This window comes from Alexandromys fortis, unplaced genomic scaffold (genome assembly GCF_014885135.2).
Source record: "Alexandromys fortis isolate MF-2015 unplaced genomic scaffold, M_Fortis_MF-2015_v1.1 scaffold_28, whole genome shotgun sequence".
Lineage (NCBI taxonomy): Eukaryota > Metazoa > Chordata > Mammalia > Rodentia > Cricetidae > Alexandromys > Alexandromys fortis.
Window position 1 is genome coordinate 456402 of NW_026067901.1, and position 16461 is coordinate 472862.

Below are 16461 nucleotides of genomic sequence, written 5' to 3' on the forward strand. Positions count from 1 at the left end.
GGTGGCGGATACAACACGGATCACCGCAGGCAGAAATGTGGATCTGCACACACGAGATCGTGGAAGACTGCCCCACGGAAGTCAGAAGCCTGCGCCTCGCTGTGGCCGCAGGTCGTGGACCCTTTCATAAGGTAGGGTCACCTAGGCGACAGTACAGTGGTTGATTCCAAGTCAAGAAGGTTTCAAGGCAGGAGAGGGCTGGATCTGGCGGGCGTGGCTAAGGCAAGGCCCGGGGCGGGGCCTTATGGGGCGGTCCCTTATAGGGGCGGGGCCAGGTGCTGAGCCGTCTCTGCTTGTCAAAAGGCGGCTGCCGAACCCCAAACGCCGGGAGCGCCAAGCAGCGTGTCCACCCGCCGGACCAGGTGAGGATCGGAGAGCATTGGGAAGTGGGTCCTGGGTAAGGGATAAACTCGGGGGCGGTCGTCTGGGATCCAGAGGTCTGAGTGCCCGGGCGTAAGCACTAGAGTCAAAGTCTCGGGAGCAAAGTTGGTGTCTGAGATCCGGACTATGGTGCCATGAGGTTGGGACTCTGAGAGGGCACCCAGGTCTAAGAAAGCTGAAATTCATGCGAGCCTGGCGAGGAGGCAGCCACCTCCGCGATGCTCGGGCGGCTCAGCACAGGAGTCCTTCGCTAAGACGGTTCTCTGCACTGGACAACAAGCGTTTGTTTCCTTCCTCGGACCGGCGCTTTGGCGCGGAGTGGAGGAGTAAGAAAGGGAGTGATTGACTGTCAATGGAGCTAAGGTCTCTGGGGGTGGAGTGTGTGTAGCCTGTTTATTCCCACGTAGGGCTCCTGTGTGATCACCTGTGAGAACGAAGTGAAATCTTTTAAACGGAGTTTTCCTTTCTTGACTTTCTAAAACCGCCAGTGCTTTGAGACGTAGTGGACTGGATTTCTTTTTCAGAAGAGCCTGTCCACAGATGTCCCGAGGAACTCAGGGACCGACGTGGAAATTGAGGGATGGGTTTTAAGAAATAGGTTCTCTTTGGAGAGTGAGGGACCTTGAATTCCGTGGTGAGTGAGAACCAGAGGGAACTGCCTGTGATCTCCAGGTCCCGGTCTCCACTACCTCTGTCACCTACCTGAGGTTGTCTTCTTGTGCTGGGGAAGCCTTGGTTCTCTGATCCTAGGCCACACTCCTCTTCCTCCTCCTGCTCCTCCTCCTGCTCCTCCTTGTGGTGAGTGAGTCAGCCTCCTGTCTGGGCTCAGGAGCAGCAGAGGGGCCAGAGCCCAGGCAAGCAGTTGGGCAAGCATTTTCTGAGCATTCTAGAAGTTCCCTTGGACAGGGTTCAGCTCTGCCCTATTGCCCTGTGGAAGGCTGTCTTATTCCTGGACATCGGGGGTGTGGGAGTGTCAGCAATGGTTGTTTGATGGCCATAGGATGATTATAGATGGCCATGAAGAGACTTTGACTAGTCTCTGGAATGGGAGGCACATCCCAATACTGTGGACATACCGGCTACTGGTTCCTTTTCTACTGTGTAAGCTACCTGTGTTGCCTAGTAAGGCAGGCATACAGGAGCAATCAGAAGGTTTTGCGAACAGAAAAGGCAAGGACTGCTTTCCCCAGGTTAGGGAGTAAGAATGGATTTCCGAGAGGCAGAGAGGGGTTGTCTGGACCCAGGATCCTGAACTCAGTGAGCTAAGGGTATTTTCCATTTGGGGGACTGTCTCTATTCTTTCCCCAGCTGAAGACTGGAGAGAACTCTGTGGGTCCCTCTGGAATAATTTTTGGTACCGACAAGCAGCCAGAGCAGGTAGTAAGAGTGAGTCTCTGCTGGCTTTGTTTTGGATACAAGAGACCCTTGGGAAGAAATAGGTGACCTGGGCCCACATGGTAGCATCTTCTAGCTTGTTTGAGAATAATCCAGGGAGGCCAACACTGTGACATTGCCTCAAACTGCAAAAAGTGGAAGTCCACATTCTGTGTTCTGGCAGAGTCTCATGGCTTTAGGTTTGGCTGTTCTTGAGCAACTGTGACTTGGTTCCTGACCAAGACAGAGGAAGGACTAGGAAAGGAGAGAAAGGAAGAGAGCCAGGCACCCCGGCTGACCCCTCATGCTTCTCCAGATACACTCATAAGACTGGATATTCTGGAGGCCCTGAACGTGCCTGTGCTTTGGGATGCTCCACTTACCCGTAATGTGGTTTCTAAGCCTCCCTCCCCATCTGTCTCTGACCTGATCTCTCTGATGGACTGAGTCACTTAGGAAGCCCACAAAGACCTCTGCCTTCAGCACGGATTGCAGGTATCCAAAGCCTGGGCCCCCAATAGAGGAAGGCCTGGGAGTAGTTCTTAAATTTCTTAATGTTGTGACCCTTTAATATAATTTCTCATGTTGTGGTGACCCCCAACCATGAAGTTATTTTATTGCTACTGCATAACTATCATTGTGATGTTGTTATGACTTGTAGTACAAATATCTGATATGCAGAATATCTGATATGTGACCCCTGTGGGGGTCATGACCCATAGGTTGAGAACCACTGGCCTAGGGTCTGGTGGGCTAGACCAAGAAGTTATCCAAGATAGGATAATTTTGTTGTTCAGTTTTCCAGCCCATATCCTAGGAATTGGCTAAGACCAGTCTCTGGGCTGCTGCTGTCTCTCAGAATGGCAAGGCCAAGGTACCTGGGGTACCTTCTAATTTGTAGCTGGATAGTGGATTAGAGGGTTCAAGCTTCCGCTTGTCACTGCTGGGAGTCCATTCGGGATGCAGGTAGAGGGAATAAAGACATGACCGGATTTGATTCAGAGCCTCGTGTGTGCCCCAGCGTGGTGCCAGGCTGCCAAGGGATGCCAGCAAGCAGATCCCAGCAAACCAGGCTTCAGCCTCCAAAAGAGCAGCCTGGCGCTATCTCCACTGCTGTCCTGTCCGAAGGCTCTGACGGGACAGAAGCCAGCCCAGCAGCTGCTCTAGACCACCAGGACCTCACTTCTAGCTGGTTCTTTCTGATGTGTTCTTAACCTTCCTTAGTGACTGTATGATCTAATGTCCAAACTGGGATGCTCATGAGTTAAAGGGGGGTTTTGTGCATGGCCATGTAGAGACATAAACCCAAACCAGGGCGAGCTGAGCATCTCACAATCCAAACCAAGGAGAGATCACACAGAGTGATTAAGGGACAGGAGGGTGGGAGAGACTTAATGCTGAGGTGAGAGGGTGAGGCCACATAATTCTCAGGCAACCCCTACACCCCAGCCTGCCCTCTGGCCTAGTCAGCCAATTCCGGTCCTTTCCTCAAGGATAGAATTGCTCCTAGTCACACTGTCCTGAGATGCAGCCCACCACTGAAGTGACATTCTTTCATCTTTCACTTGTGGCTGGCCTTGCCTTTGGATTGTCCCATGCTACCCCACCCCAGACAGGGATGCGAAGACCTGTGAACTCTTCGGCTTCCCCAGGGGAACTGGGGGGGGGGGTGTTGAAGTTAGTGAAACAAAGACTATGCCTTGTGCTGCGTCTCTTCCCTTTCCTTTAGACTCTTCCCTGTCCTTCCAGTTTCCCAGACCTCTGGGGACTCTCATGTCCCACACAGAAGTCCCGCTCTGAAGTGAGCGCACAACCAGGAAGGCAACGGCAGTCAGACCTTGTCCATGTAGGTAAAGGACACAGGTCACTTGGAATCAAGATCTAGGGAAATGACAACCAAGATAGAAAGAAGAGCCCAGGAGAAGCCGCTGAGCAAGGCACGGAACTGATGCCCTTGGATGCTAGCATTTGTGTATCCTGTCTCTGACAGTTGGAGAAATGGTCCAGGGTGGGGGCAGAAGCTTCTTGCTCAACCTAAGCGACAGGCGTTGGCGGCAGTAACAGCATCCTGTGGTAGTGACATGTGGAAGAGAAACTGCCCTCTGTGCTTAGTCCTGGGCCTTGTGGTCCAAATACTCTGGGCAGCCTCTCTGGAGATCCCCAGAGGCTGAGTATCTGAGTGGTTAGGGCGAAAGCCATGGGGGAGCGGAGCCTCCGTGACTGTGGGATGACTGTCTACTCGGGCAAACAGAAAGTCATCCTTTCTCATCCACGCAAATGTAAAGAGCGAGTAGGACCTCTTTGGAAATCCTACCTGCTCGTGTGTAGGGGGTGAGACCTCCCCCAGCCTGGCTGAGGGAGAACAGGGTGGCTGGCGGGCAAACGGCAGAGGCTGCAGGCAGTAGCAGAGGGAACTGTGAGAGGCAGAGTGTGTGCCGTGCTTCTTCAAACCTGCCCTGCAGGTCTCGTGCCAAAGAATAGACTAAGCAATGTTCCCAGAACCAGATGCCACACAAAGTCCTCATTCTGCACAGGGGAGAGTCCTGGTCCTTAGCAGGGTGTGGGCAGCTGTACCAGCGGGAAAGTGGAGTTTGGGCAGGACCTAGTACCAGTTCCTGGGAAGCTACCGCCTCTCACTGGCCTTCTGATGCCAAGCTGAAGCTTTGAAGTGTTCTGTGCGGTGTGACAATCCAGGCACTGTGGAGCTCTCCAGCCTTTGCTGGTGACAGGTCTAGTGTGTGCCACCTGCTGGCGCCCGAGTCCTAACTCCAGGAGCAGTGGCTGGCTGAGCACTAGACACCAGATGCTATTCTGTGTTCTTAATAAACACAGCCTCCTGGCCCCGCTACTCTACCTTGTTAAGAAGGAGCGACTCCTGTGCCCACTCTGTAATGGGGGAAACTGAGGCTTGGTGAGGTTGCAACATGTGAAGGAGAGTCAGGACTGATACTCGAGTCTGTAGGATGCTGAAACCACGTTAGCAGCCCCCAGGAGCTCTACACGTCTGTGTTCCCAGGGCAGTCGCAGACACTTAGAGCTGTGGCTGGCGTGTTATAGGCCCGTAATACATGTTTGTGAGCTGTAGGGTTAGATTTACTAACTAGTTTGAACAAGCTGACCTGAGAGTAAATTCTCTTTGGCCAAAGGTTGCTCTGGGGATGGTGGTGTCTCAAAAGGCTCCTTTAAAACTACGCCTCTGTTGTGGTCTGAGATACACACCATATTTCAGAGGCTTCAAAGAACCTGAGAGATGTAACATTGCGCAGAAGTTGCACAGAATCCAGCAAGACTTGGATGGCCTAGAAGGCAATGAAGTCAGAAATCTTGTTTCATTTTGAAACAAATCTCCGGGGCATGCCAAGTGAGCAGATTAGAGGCCACCGTCCCGCCGGCCATCTGAGTTCTTCTCCTTTAACTACCCTGCCCCTGCCCCAACTGTCCCTTTTAGGCTCCTGACCCCAGCTTTCTTACATGGAGAAATGGACTCTCGTCTGTTCTGATGGCCTCCAATCAGGCTCTGGCTGAACACCTAAACCCTTTCCTGTACATGCTTCCCCTGGGCAGTACATGCTACAATGTTCTCTAGTGTGTGGCTAGAGGGTTCGAGGCTGGGCAAGCAGCTGGAAGGAGCAGGGGAGATAGAGTCAGGGTTTCTGGATTTGACACTTTTTAGTTAGAAACCTTAGGCAGATTCCTTAATCCCTCCAAATTCCTGTCTCCCTCTCTTAAATTGGGGGTGATGGTAGATGCGTGATTGTTGAGGATTAGCTGAGCAGAGTCAAGCACCTGGCACAGCGTAGGCTCTTAAAGGCTCGCAGTCATTTGGCGGACATGAGCTAAGACAGCAGGAGTTTAACAGCAAAAAGAAAGATTATCAAGCCATTTCCAAATTGATAGCACAGAGACTCAGGCATTGAGAAAGCTTCTGTGGGAACTCAGAAATGGCCGTCCTAGTGCCTGGCTGAACACAGATTTGGAAAACTGAATATCTCATCCTGCCATGTGTTAGACAAGGAGCCCGGGAGCATTGCTGGGTGCGAGTCTGAGGGAGCGTTCTGTGTGATCCAGGCTCTTTAGCTGTTTTTTAACTGAGAAATAACATAGCATACAAGAATATATACCATGCTTACAGATGCTATGCAACTGTTAGGAGCTAATCACCCGTTAGGAGTAGAGCATTTACAGTAATTAATTAAGCTTTTTAGAGTATATGTGTGTCTGGCTGACAGAAGGTCTCAGTGGGGAAAGGCCCTTGTTGCCAGCACTGACAAGATGTGTTCAGTCCTCAGAAGCCACATGGCAGAAGGGGAGAGTTGATTCCTACAAGCTGTCCTCCGACACCCGCGTCCATACTGTGGTGCCCGCACATGCGAACACACACATGCGCACATGATAAATGAATAAATGTAAAAAAATCTTACTGTGTCCATGTGCGTGTGGGTGTTCATCTCTCTCTGTCTCTGTCTCTGTCTCTCTGTCTCTGTCTCTGTCTCTGTCTCTGTCTCTCTCTCTCTCTCTCTCTGTGTGCGCGCGCGTGCACACAGGCAGGCATGCAGGTCAAAAGATGACAACCTCAGGTGTCAACTTGTGGAACATGGCCACCTCTCACTGGCTGGAGTGCATCAATAAGGCTAGAATGGCAGACAGTGAGTCTTGGGATTTGCCTGTCCGGAAATTTGCCTCCCAGTTTGGGATTACAAACTCCCTGCCACTCAGAGATCAAACTGAAGTCCTCATGCGTTGGGGGCAAACACTTGACCCACTGTGCCTTCTCTCCAGACCCTTGGCCTTGCCCTGCTTCCTGGCCCCCCTCTCACTCCCCAGCGCAAGGGAAATTTGGGCTTATCATTCCTTGTTTTCTTTCTAAGTGCTCATCTCAGAGTGTTTCCGAAGCGGTGTGCGGTGCGGGATTACATGGCATTGAGGTTTGCCCGCATCACTGTCTGCCACACGTTCCTTCGCTGGAGCTCAATTTCTGAGCTCCTCCACACGGACATACTAGCTAACGGCGTGATCGAGTATTCCAACCTGAAAATGCCTTGCATTGTATGTCCTCCCTCTTGTGGTCAGTCATCTGGGTTGTTTCCAGTTTGGGGCTCCTATAAAATGATAGTATGCTTGCTTCCTAGCTCATCATTGCTGATACACACAGAATTCCATGTTTGGCGTTGATAATTTTTTTAAAGTCCAATATTCTCTCTTTGGCTGTGCATGGAAGTTCCATTCTTTCTCATGTTTTTTTAACTTAATACTGACTTCATCTCTACAATGTTAGAGTCATGCTAGACATGCTTCTGCAGCCCCTTTTAGCTAACATGGTGTTGTCAGGGCCCAGGGACCTGGTTTCTGGCCGGTGGGTGTGCTAGTCTGAGGCACAGTGGACAGGAGGACCCTGGTTCTGTGACCTCTGTGCCCGACCTCTGGGTGTGGCTGTCGTTTTATCTTTCTAGCTTCCTACCAGCAGTGCACGAGGGACCCAAGTCTACAAGCTTGCCAAAATTTCAAAGCCCTTCACCTCTCCCCCGAGCATATATGCTTAGATGCTCAATTAACACCTCCTGGGTTGCATTTTTGTCAAATGGTTCGGGAGAAATACACATTTTCCTTGGACGTACATTTTTCAAAAAGGATTGGAATATGTGAGCCATGACCATTAGTTCATCACAGCTGGGCTGTGATGAGATTCTTACAGGGCTTCTAGGATCCTTCTAGGACACTTGGTCAATTGTTCAGTCTGACCTTGTCTCTTTAGCTTTCTGACTTGTCTTGTCTGGGAAGCAGGGAGCAGCTGCGGGCTTGAGATGGGATACAGAGAGGAGCCCGCCTGGGGATGCCAGGAAAAGGGTTTGCTATCTGCTCAGCACCCTGGTAGCCACATAAACACTCAGCTGCCCACCCACCCGACTAAAGAATGTGGCTGGCTGGGCAGTTGCATGGGCCACCCTAGCCATCAACTCTATAATTACCCCAGCCAGTCTGTGCCTGTCAGCTCCAAGGGCAGGCAAGTACCTCTGCCTCAAGCCTCACTCACCTTGGCTGCCAGGTCCAAGCAGGGCTTAATAGACAAGCCCTGCCTATCTTCTCCCCCATGCCGCCCACACTGCCAGCTCCCTCCAGTGTCTCTCCCTACAGCAACCTTTGACCCTTAGGAGGGTTACCATATTATATCATAGCTGAAAGTCATATTAACCAAAGGTTTTAAGACTTACCATGTTCCAGGCACTCTATTAAATGTTTCTTATATGTTTTCTCACTTAAGCCTCTCCCTGATTTATGAAGAGGAAACGGAGGTTCAAAGGGATTAAGAGGTTGGTTCTCCTGCTCAAAGTCATTAAGTTACCAGGGAAGAACCAGTACTCAGTTATGGTCTTTCCAGGACAGAGAGGAGCCCTCGTCACGTGGTGGCTCTCTCCTCTTTAGTGGAGGTCGTCTTTCAGCCCAGTGCCCCCTCCCCTTCTTGTTCATGAGGGCTGGAAATGAGATGGCCAGTGAGGCCTGGCCAGGGGGAGCAGGGCAGCTCCAAGCTGGCCCGGAGGTGCTGGAAAACACCTTCAGGGCAGAGTTCTTTGTTCCAAATGGTTCTGAATTTCCGGCCTTGTGCCAGGGATGGGAAGTTACCTCTGCCCAGCCTATTTGGCAAGCACACGCACATCTTGGGTGCCATGATGTTAAGAAGTGGAGGAGGGGCTGCCTCGGGTAAAATTCCATCCTAGTGAACTCCATTTAAGATCCGACGCCTTTGTTATGATCCCATGTGCAGCCTGAGAAACTGGAGATGAAGGGAGAGCATTTAAATATGGGATCTCCCAAGGAGGACCTAGAATTTTCTGACCTGGGAGGTCAAATCTGTAGCAGGACCTCTTTGAATACCAAATGCCTGAAGAGTTGAGGGCCGGCTTGGGGTGGAGATCTTGGACCAGACAGTGCCATGACTATGTGTTCAGTTGACCACTATCCCCGCTCCATCTGAGCCCTGAGAACAGAATCCCGCAATCAAAAAGTCCCAGCTCGACAACGGACTCCAAATACATCACGGAGTCCTTCAGAAGTCTCTTATTAAATAGAAATTCCTTTGTATGTGGATAGATTGAGCAGGTTGAAGTAAAAAGAAATGGTGAGGGGCAGTGTTTGCAAGGTTAAATTATCTTTAAAAGCCAGACTGAAGTTTGGGTGAATTTTCCCAGTGATTACACCATTCAGGCACAGTCACCAGCACCAAAACTGATGGAGCAGGTGGTGTGTGCCAGGCTGAGGAGGTGTGTACTCTTATTTTTCTCCTTTCACAGATAAGGGAACAGTAGCTGAGAGAGTGTAGGCAATTACGAGCACAGCAAGGACAAGGAAAGAACCAGAGCCTGAGCCGGCCAGGTCAGCTGACTCCAGAGCTCCCCTTCCAGCTATGCAGGCTGGCCCCAGAGCTCCCTTTCCAGCTGTGCAAGCTGGCCCCAGAGCTCCCCTTCCAGCTGTGCAGGCTGGCTCCAGAGCTCCCCTTCCAGCTATGCAGGCTGGCTCCAGAGCTCCCCTTCCAGCTGTGTCTTCTGACCACAGGGCTCTTCTGTCACAGTGGTCTAGTGCAGGGGCCAAAGCCAGAGAGTACAGCTGGAGAGATGGAATGAGATGGACCAGAGGACATCAGGCTGATATAAAGATGGGACTCACTTCAAGCCAGCAAGAATGCTGTTGGTGCTACAGCCCAGTGTGGCCTCATGATCCAATTATGTTTTTATAGCAAGCAAGCTAGATATGCTAGACATGCATTCTGGGTGGTTTTGGTTTTTGTTTCTATGTGGTACAACCCCCCCCCACACACACCTTCCTGCCTCTCCTCTCTCTTTTTCTCTACAGTGCGTGTAAGGGATGGGGCAGTGTGTGAGGGATGGAGGGATGGGTTTGTGTGTGAGGGATGGGTTTGTGTGTGAGGGATGGGTTTGTGTGTGAGGGATAAGGTTGTGGGGGTGGTGGTGGAGGGATGGGTTTGTGTGTGAGAGGGATGGGTTTGTGTGTGAGGGATGGGGTTGTGTGTGAGAGGGATGGGGCTGTGTAAGCACCTGCCAGCCAGAAGTCAGTCTCGGGTGTCTTTCTCTGTTGTTTCTATGCCTTTTGTTTGTTTGGGCTTTTTTGTTTGTTTGTTTTTGTTTTTTGAGACAGGGTTTCTCTGTATATTCCTGGCTATGCTGGAACTCTCCCTGTAGACCAGACCAGGATTAAGGGTGTACTCCAGCGTGGCCCTGCTCCCTACACCTGTTCTGATGAGACATTATCTCTTACTGAACGTGGAGCTCATCAATTTAGCCAGACCAGAAAGCCCCAGGGATCCTCATGTCTCATCTCCAGCGATGGGATTATGGATCCAATTTATCATGCTGGCTTTTACGTGGGTGCTGAGAATCCAAACCGGGTCCTTAGGCATGACGAGCACTTTATATCAGATTAAATCGCTCTGTTGTTCAATACTGATAATGAATTTTTTAATTTATTTAACTTTACTTTATATACATTGGTGTGACAGTGTCATATCCTCTGGAACTGGAGCTATAGACAGTCGTTAGCCATCATGTGGGTGCTGGGAAATGAACCTGGGTCCTCTGGAAGAGCAGTTAGTGCTCTTAACCACTGAGCCATCTCACCAGCCCTGATAATGAAATTTTAAGACTTGTACTCTTGTCGGGTGGCAGTGACTGCAGGCAGATCTCTGTGAGTTTGAGGTCAGCCTGGTCAACGGAGAGAGTTCTAGGGTAGCCAAGGCTACACAAAGAAACCCTGTCTCAAAAAAACAAAAACAAACAAAGGTGTGTACTCTCTGTTGGAGATGGGGTAGGCAACAGAACGCGTGCCCTTCTGAGGCTTTCAGCTCTCTAAGGAATCCTCCACTACTTCATTTTAGTGGGTGAGTACTGCATAGGAGACGGGAAAGCCTCCCACTAGGACAGTTTTTCCTTGGCCCTTCCACAGAACTCACTGTGGTGAGAGATCCAGAAAGTGTTCGGCTGACCCCTGAGGTCCCTCCTTTTCTCCAGTTTCCCCCTCCCTCTCTTTCAACTTCCCAAACATTGTCTCTCCAGTCAGTGATTCTCCCATGAGCGTTAGAGGGAAAGTCACGAAAAGAAAATAAGAAAGAAGCTACTAAGGCTAGGGGGTGTGGTTCAGTTGGCAGAGCAATTGCCTAGTGGCCTCAAAGCCCTGGGTTTGACTCCCCAACATGGCATAAACTGGGCTTGGTGATCTGTATCTGCAATCCCAACACTTGGGAAACAAAATCAGGAGGATCAGAAGTTCAAGATCTTCCTTGGTTAAGTAGAGACTTTGAGGCCAGGAGGGGCAACATAAGACACTGTCTCAACCAAACAAAACAAGCAAATAAAACCACAAGGAGCTAACAGTTAGAAAAAGGATCGCTAGGCAAAACAAAACAATACCATGAAAACAGTGGAGCTTTGTTAAAAGCTCAGCATATACTACAAACGACCTCTGTGCCTGTGTGCAGTGCTGGGAATTGAACCTGTGCCTTAGTGATCTACCACTGAGCTACATTCCAACCCCTGCTCTACACTCGGTCCTGCCAGGCTGGACTTGGTGCTTCGACGTGCCAGCAGAGAGCCTATTACATGCCTCAAATCCTTAAATATGCCTTTCTTAGCTTCTGCCTTCTTCCTGAATTTAGTCCTTCTCCCCCTCTTCAATACCCGAGAGAATCATAGTAACGTAACAGCTAACGCTTCTATGGAGTGGGACAATTTTTATAACACGTTTGGAAATGTTTCATCTCAGCTGATTCAACAGTCTTGTGAGATGTTTATAGTTTAACTTGAGGCTCAATGAAGGGGCCTTGTTTTTCCTCTTCCCATTCAAAGAGAGCTATGCATGAAGACTTCCCACCCCTGGCTCCCCCAAGGGCTGACCTTCACTGCCCACCCCAGTCCACAGGTGGTGATAGACAGCAGTGACTGTCTCTTCAAAGCCTGGTTGGGGGGGGAGGGTAGGCAGTGGGCATGTGGAAGGACTTAAGAGGATGGTGGCCCGTGGCCAGTTTCCACCCCCACTGCCTGTCACCAGGAGCTATTATTCCAAAAGTGAAGCAGAAAATAGCTCGCTCAAGAGAATTATTTTTGTCTCTGTTAAACTTCAATCCAGAGCTCCTGAAGAACTGGCTACAGAGATGTTTTTCAGGTCAGGAGGAGTTCTGGGACAGAAGGGGAAACAGTGGGTGGAGGGGTCACCACCTCTACTCCCAGGAAGTACGGCGGCAGGAAGGACCATGGCCCACTGGCCTCTCCTAGAGAGCTACACACTGCCTGCTCAGCTGGCAGCGGCTGCAGCGGCACCAGCTGATTCAGTAAAGCCAGCCCAGGTAGGAAAGCCAGTAATGAGTGAGCACCATTGATCACGGTCCCCACCTCTCTGCAAAGCCTGGCTCCACCGGACAACAGGCATAGGGAGGGCCTTAAACACAGAAGGCTCTTTCTGAAAGTCTTTATAGAGTCAAGCTTTGAACTGCCTCTTCAACCCCTTCGCCAGGATATCTGCCTTTGCTGGCAAGCTGGAAGACAAAGAGGAGTTCTGTGTAGTACAGGGGGGTCTAGGAATCCGGGAGGAAGATGGTCATGGGCCACCTTCTGTTTAGGTCCCTGCTTGTGGGCCACAGTTGCTGTCTACCAGGAGAGAGAATCCATCCCTCTAGAGACCTACAGATTAACTCCTTTGACCTGAGGTGGCCTTTATCAAAAGCTGTGCTAGGATTTAAATCTGCTCCATTTCCCTCTGCCCGGGGTACCTAAAGAAAACAAAGGAGAATGATCACCAGTGGGCACGAGCTGGGCAATGTGGGCAATGGCTTGGATAGGCCGACCTTCCCTACGCCTCTGTGGTCCTGGGGAAGAACCCTCCAACAGTGTTGGCCTGATACATTGAATTCAAGCATTACTGTCCATTAGAGATTTCGGGTTAGGTGAGGCTCACGTATGGGCACTAGTGAATGTGGACATCTGGCCTCGATGTGTTTTTGGCATATGCCTCTTCAAAGACAGTGCTCACCACTCCATCCACGATGTAAGCTGTTTGTGAGGCCCGTATTTTTGCACCCAGTCTCCTTCCTTAAAGTGACTCCTGGCAACCAGGAAGTGACTTGTTCCCAGGAGGGCCAGGGTAGACTGAATGGCCTGGCAAAGGAAGATTTGGAGATCTGGAAACTGGGTGGTATCTGCTCTTCCTGTGCCCAGCAACCATATCTCACCGCCCTAGGAAACTTGATGAATAGGAGGAGGACTGACCGGTGACGTGAGAGCTGCCTTGTTCATCAGCTTCCTTCCGCCCTGGTTAAATCATTTGTTCATCCATCTTCTCCAGTGAAAGCTTTGGGGTGTGTGTGTGTGTGTGTGTGTGTGTGTGTGTGTGTGTGTGTTGGTCACTTAAACTGGGCTGAAGTGTTCTAGAACCCTCTCTCCTCTGCCTCACTCTTGTAGCCCAGTGACTAACAGCTCTATGAGAATTCCCCTATGACTCAGGGTCTACACCACATCCCATGGGGATGCAAACAGGAGCTCCCCTACATGTTTTTGTCCTTTCTTGTGCTTGCCTGCATCCTAACACGTGTCACGCAGAATCAAGGGGTCCTGTTTGTCATCTCCTGTGTACTGTAAGCTTCAAGAAGGCCAGAGCTACATCTCTCTCACCATATGCCTCCAGCTTCTAGTTCCAGCTTCGCCTTGGAGTCGGTGCTTAGGGCAAGGCAGAGGTCACCACCGAAGCTCAGGTAGCAGCTGGGGAGATGGCTCAGTGGTAGAGTGCTTGCCTCGCATGCTCAAGGATCGAGATTCAGTCCTCGGTACAAACATTAGGTAGCAGAAACCAACACCAATGCCCACCACTGTGAGACCGAGAGAAAATGCTATTGCCTGCTTGCCCTCTGATGGATCCCCCAGAGGGATCTGCACAGATCTGCACAGAGGGATGACAAACGCCTGAGCAAATCAAAGGTATGGGGAAGACCTCTAGAGAGAGATCACGCTAATCAAAAGCTGGGGAGCAGCCAGTCTCGCTTGGGATGACTGTGGTACCCTCTAAGACTGAGATTCTCCCATTTGGGGTGATTGTTGGTACCCTCTAAGACTGAGGCTCTCCCATTGGCCTAACTCTTGGTACCCTCTAAGACAAAGACTCTCCCACTGGCATAACTCTTGGTACCCTCTAAGACTGAGACTCTCCTACTGGGGTAACTGTTGGTTGGTACCCTCTAAGACTGAGACTCCCACTGGGGTAACTGTTGGTACCCTCTAAACTGAGATTCCTAAAGGCCTAAGCCTTTAGGAGCACCATGAACACACGGGGCCATCTCACCTCACTAAGGACCCAGGAGATACAGAGGACACCGTACGGTAAATTGGTTACTCATAGAACTGGACCTTGCCAAACCTGCTTATCTCAGAGAAGCCAGAGCCCTTCACTGATCCCCAGAATGAATGGAAAAGCCAGTGAAGGTTCCACCACAGCCTGGATCAAGTCCTCTTACAGGATGTCCCAGGAGCAGAGGTAGCCAGGGTCTCAGGGTGCCTCTCACTGCCACCTCCCAGCTCCAACCTCCGACACCTGCCTTCTCCTGTGCTCCTATACATGGTAGTGGGCTGTCTGTGTCCTGATAATAGAGAGGGGGCAATGGGGAGATTGCAGTGATTTCAGTCCCTCTATAGTTAGGGCAAAGGCACAAAAAGGGACACATGTTAGATGATAGATCAAGGGGCAGTAAGTAGTGAAAACTGGGAAGCCACAGGCTTTATCTTCCTTATGGAGGGAGTCTAGATGTGTAGGCCAATTTCTCTGCTTACATGGAGAGAGTAGGATGATTCATTTTCTTCCACTCAGAGCAGCCAGTGTTTTGCAAGCTGTGTGAATGGATAGACTAGCTAGTTATTTTCTCAGCCCTGCAGATGCATGACACCCTGAACGATATATGGCACGGAGAGTTTAAGATGGAACACAGACTTCCTGCCCTCCCCAGCCTAGAACCTGCAGCTCTTCTCACTCTTCTGGCTGATCTAACACACACAGTTCTGTGATGATCGCTTCTTAGGGGTCTCTTTTGTCATCACAGCAGCCCCAACGTTCAATCCATGTCACTATTTGTGGATGCAGAACCAGGGACAGTGATTGGGTAGCCATCCAGCTGGCTTTAGAGGCCGGATGCAAACAAGAGATCTTATGCCAAGGACCACCACGACCACCAATGTCTTAGAGATCACAGGATATGGAGTGTTGACCTGTCCCCTGATGCAGGTAGGATCTGAGTGACTGAGATGACCATCAGTCTCAGGAGGAAAAGAAGGGAAAGAAACCTAACCAGGGTCAGCTAGGGCAGGGAGAGGTGGGCCTCCGAGCATTCTCTGAGCTCCAGTGAACCAGCCTCCAGAACTCCTGCAAGTGTACCAGCACCAGATGATTCTACCCAGAGAGAGGTGTGGAGGGCACCCAAAGCTGCACTTGGGGGTATATTACAAGAAGAAGCACATTGTGTCTACTGGGACTTTTCAAAAAACAAAGCTCCATTTAGCTATCAGCAATATTGGGGTTGGATCCTCACAGAAGTCTCAATTTCCCTATATTTTTGGGTTTACCCCAATTTTTATTTCTTGGTCTCTAAGTCACTGGGCAAATAATCCTTGTCCTACCAACTTTTATATATACCTGACACCCCTAAGCAATGTCCCATCTTAATATCCTAGGAAAGCCCAGCTAGAGTATCAAAAGATCAGGCCAGATGAACCTGACATCCATCTAAATGCCTTCTAGTCGCATCGACTCCTTGCTTGTTGGCTATGAAGGCTAAATCCAAGAAGTGGACATGTAGCAAAAGAGTAGACATCACCCACCCTTCTGTTTCTCTGTATTTGCTGTAGAAGAGGGATTGACTTTCATTGATCACTGCATCCCATCAGGGCTTTTACAGTAGCCACCCCACAACCGCCTTCAAAGCTGAACCCATCTTAGGGCTCATTTCTCAATACTGCACAGTCTCCTCTGGATGCTCAGGCTGGCAGTTAGATTTCTGAGGACTTGGCAAGGGTGGTGGAGAGGAAACACACTTTCTTGCTAGGTAGCCTCAGATAAGTGACTTTCCTGAGGGTCTCGGTTTCCTCGGCTGTTGAACCTGAGAGACTGGCTTTGTGTCTTATGACAGGGCTGGTTCCCTGTGTGCTATGCCAGCCACCATGGCAGCCCACGCTTTCCAGCAATGATGGGGCCTCCTGCCTGTTACCTGGAGAGCAGTAATCAGCCCAGAAATCTTGTTGACAAAGCTGAGGCCAGCGTTTCCACTGGAAAAAAAGCAGCTTGCAGGAATTATTGTTGCTGATAAGAAGTGGGGATCCATCTGAGCCAGCCACGTGTCCTTCCCATTGCCTGAGGCTCCTAACTCTGAATTTTTCCCAGCATTAAGACACCCAAAGATGATAGGACCGTCAGCCAAGAGATTCTTGAAAAAAAAAAATGGGAATTTGTAGCCCAGTTTTTATGGCATGACTCTCAACCCCTGATGCTATGGGGTACCAGTCTATGACTTTTACAGGTTCTCAGAGATGTGTATTTCCCAAATGGCTGATTAAGAACCACCCCAAAGCGTAAACCCCTTCCTGTCAACTGCCAGGCCCATCAGTCACAGAATTTATTATTATTCAGCGAGTGGCTAAATATGTTTGGTAAGCATAATGACTGGGCACA

General features: G+C 50.3%; 1 protein-coding gene across 1 annotated transcript in view; it reads left to right on the top strand.

The window, feature by feature from the left end:
- The first annotated feature begins 288 nt into the window (after positions 1 to 288).
- Positions 289 to 16461, top strand: part of Vdr (vitamin D receptor) — a 52675-nt gene continuing 36502 nt past the window's right edge. The window contains exon 1 of the mRNA XM_050130905.1: positions 289 to 362. The gene's annotated coding sequence lies outside the window, so the exon portion shown is untranslated. The remainder of the gene's footprint in view (positions 363 to 16461) is intronic.